Here is a 10381-nt window from a genome sequence, read left to right on the forward strand (position 1 = left end):
CCAAGGGTCGGCCGTCTCCTCCCATCTCCGTACAGCCGCCAGACCTTGTCAGCTCTGACACGGACATGCGGCACAGTTCCCCAGGGGCATTGTCCCGCCGAGAGCGAGGTCAACCATGGTGACTAGACGGCCACACGGCGACATGACATTTCCACGGCGGCTCTGACAGTCTACAGTGAGTTGACAGTTCCTCACTTGTCCGCGCCATTAATGACGGCGCCATACCGTGCTCCACTATATATACCGGGGAAGGCAACAGTGCAAAGGGTCGATCCGCCCGTCTCTCCCACATACGCAGGCTCGCTCCTCTCTCTCTCCCTCTCTCTTTCTCAGAGCTCCCTGTCTGCATTTCACTGTTGCCTAGTCACCTCTCTGACTTGACCGTCGGAGGGTCCCCGCCGGAGCCGCCTCCGGTCGGTGCGGACTTCCTTTTGCAGGTGCACGCTTCCCGGCGATCGGGCGACGAGGCGATTGGCCGCAACAGGTACCTTCCTCTCTAAATATTATGTGCATATAGCTTCCTTTCAGATTAGCATGCCCTGTTGCCCCTTCATTTCAAGCATGAAAACTTGCATAATATTCAAGGATCTACAGCATACATGTTAGGTGAACTTTTGTAATTAATCAATTCATGTCCAGATTGAGACCCTCTTTGACCTTTCACATTAGCACCTGGAGACCCAATAATGTTATTCAAAGTAGTGAGATAAAAAGAAAATGGAACAACCACAATTTTTATTATGAATCAAAATGCTTACAGACTTCAACAATTTGAAGCATAACACGATCATTTGTTCTTGGAAGAATAAAAGACACCAGTCCAGCCAAGCACTTTGAGCTGGCTTATTGCTCAGATAATGATGATCCAATCCCTTGCAAACAACAGTCTGACCTTTAGCTTTAATCGCTTCAGCATGCAGATGGACTCAATATACGCAGAGTCACATGTGCACTCGAAGCTTTAGCGCCTCCAATCTTTTTCTATATTGTTGACAAACCATATCTAACACCTCGCCTATGTACATGAATATTTTCTTCTCCAACTTAATTAGGCAGTCCCTTGCTGGTCAGTGCTGCAGTTCCTGCAACTCCGCCAATAACCAAAGGTAACAGCCTCCAGATTTTAACTGTCCACACTTGCAATGAAACTCTATTAATTCTGTATGTAAGGTATATATATAACAAAGAAGAATATGGCCTCATCTCCTTTGTTTTAACTTAATCGATACTTCTGTGGGCAATTATTCAAAGACAGCCTCGACCGCAAGCTTCTTCATAGTGCCGGGGCATGGGTCTCCTCCAAACATTTCTGGAGAGACAGTGACTGAGCACCATTGCTGGCCAACACAGTTCTGCAATAGACTCTCTTTTGTTAAGTCTAGAAATTCAGACAATAATGCAAGGATAAATCATGCAAATGCATCAAAGTACATAACTCAGAAACAGTACAACATTGAATTTTTCGGGGTGCAGGATGCATAGGAGGACAGAGAGATTCACCTTCTTGAAAGCATCATATGAATGGGAGGCATGACAGGTGCCTTCTGAGAAACTTCCGTGCACTCCTTGTGGAGTGCCAAAGCTAGCAAAATTTATGTTTGTCATCTTCTGTCCAGGAGGACAAGATAATTGTGCTTTTGGTCTACCATAGGCTTTGGTATTCCAGTTATTAAGTGAAGGCTGCTATTCAGAAAGTTCCGCACCAACACTTCCAACTTTTCTTTTTACCATAGAAATTCCAGTTGGGTCACCACCCCACTCTTCAAACACAACCAACAGGTTTCCAGTTGGGTTTGGCCAGGAGCGAGGGACATGATACCTAAGATTGATAAGGTCAGTCTTTCAGTTTTATTTCATAAGCACTGCAACTTTAGCATACCTATTGTGGTATTGGTATCCAGACTGGTCACTTACCATCTTTGAGAGGACTCCCCACAATTGGTTTGACATTTTTTCTCGTTGTATGTTCCACGGTAATCACAACCACCACAAGAACCATATGCCTTGTAGCCTGGCCAGTATCGACCGATGCTCTCTCCGTTAATCCATATTTAACCTTTTCCCATGCTATTCATATCTAAAGCCAATGGCTCATTCCCAGCTGGTGCATTGAAGACAGTCTGGAAGGTAAAAACATTGCAACAATGTCAACACGAGATTTTTATCAGCCTTTGACACAAATGAAAGATAAATTTCTTTCTTTTTCTCTTGCTAACAAGGAAAGATAAATTTCATCTGAAACAAACATCAGTTGAGTTATCTGCAGCCCTAATCTTGTACCATGTTAAGGGCTGCCTTTTAGATCCCTCTCCCCATTCAACAGAAGAACTTCTACTAAGTGAGTGAAGGCTCAGAGCTTCTCCTTTCAAACCAACCTGCATAAAATTATGAAAGTTAGTGTTGAATATATAGCACCATTGAAGGGGCTAAAGTAAGTTGGCTGACCTGGTAAGTCCATTTCTGCCTTGAAAGATCTCTCTTTCCCTCATTAAGACCGTCCAGGGTTACCGGACCAAGAACACCAGCATTCCATGTCTCAAAATGGTTCCCAACATTCTAAAAGGAATCAAGAAAGGAAAAAGAATAAAGTCGCCAAATTTCTAGCAATTTATTTTGGGTTTTAAGTAGAATCAGATAGAATGTAACAACTTACAGGGAGCCCAACAGCGACACTTAGAATGGAGATCTTGTTGCTGCCTGCCCATAACTTAACATTTCCACTATATGTCAGTTTTGGATTGTCTAGACCACCATAAACATTCCCTGCCAAAAGAAAAGGTTTCTTTCTAAGTAAAATGAATGGACTTCAGAAAAGAATAGGTTTATTTTTCAATGACGCGCAGCTGTGCGAATATTCTCTATAGACCAGAGCTATCTACCTGCTGGTTGTCCACTGATGAAAATATGCATAGCATGACCAGCTGATAGCACAGTAAGGACCGGATCCTTGCCATTTTTCAGAAATTGTTCATCTTGCCCTATGTTGACACTGAAATAAGAAGACAGTTAAGTTAAGCAGAAAAAGGCATTACCCTAGTTCTAACAGAATAAGAGCTATTCATGAAGGTTTCAGAGAAGACCACTACAAATTAGCTACTCACTATGTCGTGTACCACAGATAGTCTGAACGATCCCATGTCATACTTATCTGCTCAACCAATCCATCTTTTGTGAATGCATCTGAATCAAGGGAGTTGGTCTCTTCATTGTATGACTTCCAAGAAAACCCTCCCACCCTTTCCATTTCCATCTGCGAGGATTGAGCTCCAAATTTCTAACTGAATTTGTAAATCATGACGATCATGTAGCACCATGTTGTAAATCACGAGTCCAAATTTCTAACTGAATTTGTAAGCAGAATCTAGAACTAGTTTTCAAACCAAAATTGACAAGTAGCAGACCAAAATGCTTTGCTATACAACCACGCAAATGTTGCATAATATGAATTCTCTCAGGACAAAATGGTGGAGAACTGTGTGAAAGAGATGTGAATGCCCAATGTGCAGCTAGAAGAATTTGAACATAAACATGATGACTCAATCACTTGTATGTCTCTCACCCTTGCAGTGTTGAAAACAGTGGTTTTGCAGTTAGGGAGTATGCTGATTGTCACGCCTCCGACCCGAGATTTTGAATCGAGGGTCATGGCAACCGCCGCATACTCATAGAAAACTCTTCCTATAAGCATGCAAGGCATCTTATCATACTATCCTAAAACAACAGCGGAATAATTAGTCAATAATTTAAATCTAAAATATAACGACCTAAATTTTTTCTTTAATATCTCAATAAATTCAACAACGATTCAAAGGCTTTGCATCAAATTCAATAAGCCTTTCAACCTAAAATAAAAGTATGAAGATTCTACTTCTGATCACTCTTTCATTCATATCTTGTATCATCTTAATTTTTCAACATCTGTAAAAATAGTAGAATAGGAGATAATGAGCTAGACAGCCCAGTAAGCAATGATCACTTTTCAACAGATTTCATCAGGCATTTAAGTAAATCATCATTTATAAAAAATAAGCATATAGAGTTCATCAATTCGAAATCAATTTCAATTATGCAATATAATTCATGCCAAATTCATTTCTTTTTTGAAAATTCAAGTTTCTTTCCAAATTTTAATTTCTTTTGTTCTTCAATTTCTTTTCGTCAACCATGAGCTATGACCACATTTTCTCTGTGACAGGGTCATAATACCGCGTATCTGCTTGCGGTAGGCTGCGAATCATCTGGCAGCCATGTCCTTTGGAACCGCTGGTCTCTCTGACGGTTTGTCGCTGGTCTCTCTGGCGACATGTCGCTGGTCTCGCTGGCGACATAAACCCTCAGGACAATCAATTGCCAACGTATATGTCCCCATTGGCAGGGTCCTTTACATAGTCAGGTTGTCAATTCTTATTGTTTCTTATATCATAATTCTTCATAAATCATGTTTCATATTCTAATTTCGATAATAAAATATATAATCATGTAGTATCGAAATCAATCAATATAATGCATCATGAAATCAATATGTTCAATCATGCTTCATCATAACATTTCAAATAAGATATTTTCATAACAAAATACCATTCATCCAATTCATGCATCGTTTCACAAATCATGTCAGAAGAATACATTATAATTTATCGATAAATCTAAAAAAAGTGAAACATTACTTACCTCGAATGCATTCTAATAAATCCACATAATTCTATAAATTTTCTTCGAAAAATTTTGTTCGTAGATCATATCACGATATCCCATGATCAAACATCCACAATCATATATAGAATCAATTTCAATAATTAGAAAGAATACGAATACCATATTTCAACGGTTTAGATCGGGTCCGATCATCTAATTTCATCTAATCAAAATCTAATTATGACCTAAACGATCCAAAGTTTGACTATCAGATCAAATTGGATTCGAAGTGATAGGACCGAGGTTTCTTCATCGATTTCATAAAATCAAGTAGAGAGAGAAAATCAGAGGAGAGAGAATTCATGAGGTACAATTCGAATTGATCAGGTGACACAATCCAACATTACGATTGATCCAATATCTCGATTAGTGAAATCAACGTGATCAAATCAAGTCATGGCTAGATCGGAATCATGGATGATCAAATCTAAAGATTCATGGTCTGATCAGGATGGGTGCCAGTACACTGTCTGACAACCATGGATCAGGTTCTTCATTAGAATCAGATCAAGACTATTAAAAGAAATTTCTTCATTCACTAACCTTTTTAGAGAGAGAATCAATCAAGAGAGAGAATATTTTAGAGAGAAAAAATTCTAGAGAGAGAAAATTTTAGAGAGAGAAAACTCATCTTGAATTCTTCAGACAATATGATTCAACAAATTCGATCAATCGGATCAAATCATGCTGAAATTATCATGTGGATAATTCAATAAAATCATGAGAAATAAAATCTAAAAATACCTGATCTGATCAAAGTGGATGTCGGTGTACCGTCCGACGATCACAGATCAAAAATCCATCACGAGGATCATTTAAATTCATCATCATTCTTCTCAAAATTCTAAAAATCTTAGGAGAGAGAAATAATCTAGAGGAAAGACTCTAGAGAGAGAAAGTACTAGTTCAGGATGAAGGGAGAGAGGGAAGAGAGAGAAACTCTCTTTCTCGTATTTTATTATTTATCTCATTATTTATTAATTAATTTTATTTTTCTCTTTCTTCTTTTCTTTCTTTCTTTCTTTTTTTTCTTTTTCTTCACGGAAGAGAGAGGAGAGAAAATCCTATTTATTATATTATTATATTATTATAATTTTATTTTTCTTCTTTATTTTTTTTTCCTTTTCCTTTTTTTTTCTTTTCTTTTTCTTCTTTTTCTTTTCTTTTTTCTTTTCTTTTCCTTCTTCTTTTCTTTTTCCTTTTCTTTTCCTTCTTCTTCTTTTCTTCTTCTCCCGTGGGTTCCTTTGGGCCAAAACAGGGGACCCTGAGGTCCCCTCGTTGGGTGGCCGGCCGGCGGCGCAGCCGGCATGGGGCGGCCGTCGGCAGGAGGGGGTGACTCGCCGATAAGAAGAGGGCCAAACCGGTGGTCGGCGGTGACCACCGGCAACGGCAAAACGGCAAAAAAAAAAAATTCTTCCGCAACAAAATCCGGCGACTCCGGTCGCCGGTGAGCGTGCACATCGGCACGGAAAGGAAGGGGGAGAAGAGAGGAAGAGGAGGAGGCTTACCTCCGTCGCCGGCGAAGCTTTTCCGGCGAGAAATTGGACGGCACAGCGACGGGTCTCCGTGAGGAATTTCCGACGATTGCCGCCGTTTTGCCCCGGGATTTCTCGATGAGAGGAGAGAGGAGGGTTCTCCTCCTTAAATAGGGCCGGAGGGAACCCATTTCCAACTCCGATTAGAAGCCGGTGAACGGAGGAAGAAGACTTCCTTCGGAAGTTCTTCTCCTCTGTTTTCCTTCTTTTTTTTTTTTTTTTTATTTTGGGCTTTGGATTCGTTGCTTGGGCCGGGCCTCATACTAATGGACCAAGGGGGAAGATCATAGTGCATTCCATTGAAAGTTATCCTTCCATATGAACTTCGGTTGTAATTGACAAGGAAGGCATCACAAGCTCCTGACTTTGACCGGAAAACATGTACCTGGAGAAAAACAATAATGGAGTTGGCTCCAAACCACTTTAATAGTTCTGTGAGTTTGTGCAGGACAGAGATAGTTTTGTGAGTTGGTGCAGAAGGACATAGGAAAGAAACCTCTTGATTACTTCCAAGTGATGTCACTGTGGGATCACCCGAAACCAAAGCCGGTTCGCATAATTTGATAGCTTTATGCAAGTCTCTCCAATGGCCCCATTTTGGCTCTCTTAAAAGACCTGAGAAAGAGAGGCAAAGTAAATAGCAGCCAAGGAAGATAATCAGTATAATTGGACCTGAACCAGAGCATAAGTAAACATATGCAGTGGTAAAGACACCCTCAGATTAATCCTGATTGACTGAGACATCATTATGGTCTCTGGGTAACTTCAAGGAAGCTTGTCTATAGATATAAATGAAATGTCTGTCAGAGTAATTAGATACACTAGCTATATGCAGATAGAGTTGCCTCCGGAAGTATAGAAATATATTGCTATTTTTCAACAAAGACCAATTCAAGGGTTGTAGGTGTCGCATCTTATTGAAGTAAGATGTTGCACACTTAACCAGAAAGTTTCCACGAAAAGAAAATAAAAATATATACTCAGCATGGAAAGTATGAAATTTATGTAACAGCTTGCAACTCATATTTATGTTCCACCTAACGCACCTAGAAAAACAAAAGTCTCCTATGTGTATCAGAAAGTTTTGGTACCAGTATGGTACAGTATGCCCGCTGCAGTATGGTACCAACCAGTATAGTGAATCTTTGCACGTATAACAGGAAAGCAAGTTCTGCATACCATATTCATCAATTGGAGCATCATAGTCATAGCTAGTTGCGATGAACGGGCCACCAGCTGTCCGGCCAAAGTTCGTTCCTCCATGATACTGGAGACGATGGAAACATATAAATTATTTTGTTTCAGCACATAAGGTGATCCAATTTGACCAACGGTTTTGAAAACATTAATCATTACCATATAGTAGTTGATGAAAGATCCACCTTTCTGGATAAATCGTGCAACAGCAAAGGCCACGTCCTCGACAGGTCGGTGGGGAACTGGACCTCCAAAAGCTGTGAACCTGCAATCTCACAAACAAATTCGAAGAAGTGCCAATAGATTAAGCAAGGCTTCTGAAAGACCGATGCTATACAAATTACAGATAAAGCAAAAACTCAAAACATGGCACGGCAAGGAAAATTTTCCCTTGAAAAAAGTTGAGGAGAATTTGTTAGCAGCAAGAGGAAATACCAGCCAGTCCAATTTTCTGTCCACATCATGGGTTTGTACGGCTTGTTTGGAGAAAAGGAATCACAATAAAAGCCATTGCAAGTATTTATCTGCCAAGACAAGTTCCAACAACTGGTTAAAGTCGGAAATAGGTGGGGAAGAGAATTAAGAAACCACAAAACATTGACTTGTAAATTAGAAGATACAAAATGATATCCACAAACTTCACAGTCTCAGCCTCATGTTTGGTTGTCGGAGTTACCGATACAATTAATATAACACCATAGAAATCCAATAGCATCACTTCAGCTGGTATGATGGCCGATATAAACCAGATAAAGTGATGTGCATATAAAACAGAGTAATCGAGGGAACGCCGAAATTTGAGTTATACGGTATGGGATAAAACTAGGAAAAGGTGCAGTGCATGGAAGTGAAAGGCATGTGTGTTGGGGTCTTAATATGGGTGCGGTTGCTGATATTTCCATAAGGGTGTCACAGATGTGGGAATCCAAAATTGAGGAAGAAACGATGGACAAAAGCTTACAACTGGATCAGGGGCATCATCTTGTTTGCACATGACCCATGGCACACCAGTTTTGAGACCGACAGCCATTTGAGCAGCCCAGTTCGTATAAGACTTTGCAGGAGCTCCCCCATAATATTCCTGTTGAGATCACGGGCACCGGATTGGATCGACCTAGGCTTTTGATGTAATGTCTAATCTCTTTGAGACAATTCGCCAAACACATTGCAGGCATAAATAAACAAAGACAAAATACCAAGATTTACGTGGTTCGGCACAAGAGACCTACATCCATGGGGAGGAGGAGCAATCCACTATAAATCCGTTCCGAAAAATAGGTACAATATGAGGTATAAAATACCTAAAACCAAAATCAACAAGAAGGCAACAGAGTATCGAATAGAAGGCAACAAAGATCCAATCAGATCTACCAATCTCAGCCTCGGGAATAGATCAAAGGTAAGAGAATACCTGAGGTGAAGATACCTTTCTCAATTCTCGGCAAAAAATCAAGATGAATACCTCCTTACCAACCGAAGAAGCGTTTGGCCATCAGCACAGGGCATCTGTGAAACCGAGAAGGAAGAAGAAAGGTAGAACACCGACCAAAAGCCTTCATCCACCAGGAACTCAAGAAGAAAGAGAGACGACACACCAGGGAGAACACCAACAGAACACCAGCGGAAGAACGCCAGGAAGAACACCAGCGGGAGAAAGCCAGGAACCAAGCCTGCGCAAGAACACCAGGAACCATCGCGCTCACACACAAAAAAAAGGATGTCGTGGCCTCCTTTTAAAGAAGAAAAAAAAAAAAACAAACTCCGCAAAATAAAGGTTCACCCGAAGAGGAATTCTAAGCTGTCACGGGAGATAAACAAGGAAAGAATATATATATAAAACCATTTTGCAGAAAACCCTCTGATCTCTTTATAATTTTGGAGCAATATATAACAATCCTCCTCCTTGCGACAAATATTGTACCTTTTATATCAGATGTGGATTAAAAAAAAAAAAATTATAACCTCCTCACCACAAGCCCCGCAGGGCATTACCAAATGCTTATACCAATCAAGTTCAGAAAATTTCTGAACTTAATTGCAGGGATTGGTTTAGTGAACATGTCAGCCGGATTATGGGCAGTGTAAATTTTCTGAAGCCTAACATCACCTTTCTCTACCAGATCTCTGATGAAGTGATATCTGACATCTACATGCTTTATTCGTTCGTGATACATCTGGTCTCTGGCAAGGTGCAAAGCACTCTGACTGTCACAATGAATGTCCAAACAATCCTGTTCGAGATCCAAATCCTGTACCAACCCTTTTAGCGAAATAGCTTCCTTTGCTGCCTCTGTCAATGCCATATATTCTGCTTCAGTGGTAGATAAAGCAACTGTAGACTGCAAAGTAGCCTTCCAATTGACTGCACATCCAGAAAGAGTAAATACATATCCGATCAAAGATCTTCTCCTGTCTAAGTCACAAGCATAATCTGAATCACAAAATCCTGTAACTATGCAATTACTCTGTGCAGTAAATATCAATCCCAATTTAGAAGTGCCTTTTAGATATCTAAGTATCCATTTCACAGCTGACCAGTGAGCCTTTCCAGGCTTATCCATGTATTTGCTTACAACGTTTACTGCTTGTGAAATATCAGATCGAGTGCAGACCATCGCATACATGATGCTGCCAACTGCGCTCGTATATGGCACTCTAGACATATATCTCTCCTCATCCTCAGTCTGAGGAGAGTCTCTGGCAGAAAGTCTAAAATGACTGGCAAAGGGAGTAGTGACAGGCTTAACTGTAGACATACCAAATCTGTCCAAGACTTTTTTAATATAACTATGCTGAGTAAGGAAAAATCTATCTGACTGCCTGTCACGAATAATCTCCATCCCAAGTATTTTCTTTGTCGGTCCAAGGTCCTTCATATCAAATGCAGTACTGAGCTCGACTTTCAGTTTCTGGATGATTGACATGTCCTTGGCTGCAATTAACATATCATCCAC

The 10381-nt window shown here is 40.4% G+C and overlaps 1 pseudogene; it reads right to left on the reverse strand.

The window, feature by feature from the left end:
- Positions 1 to 718: 718 nt before the first annotated feature.
- On the reverse strand, positions 719 to 8515 carry LOC140859097 (beta-galactosidase-like; annotated as a pseudogene).
- Between the last annotated feature and the right edge of the window lie 1866 nt (positions 8516 to 10381).

Source organism: Elaeis guineensis, chromosome 7, assembly GCF_000442705.2.
Source record: "Elaeis guineensis isolate ETL-2024a chromosome 7, EG11, whole genome shotgun sequence".
In the NCBI taxonomy this organism is placed as follows: domain Eukaryota; kingdom Viridiplantae; phylum Streptophyta; class Magnoliopsida; order Arecales; family Arecaceae; genus Elaeis; species Elaeis guineensis.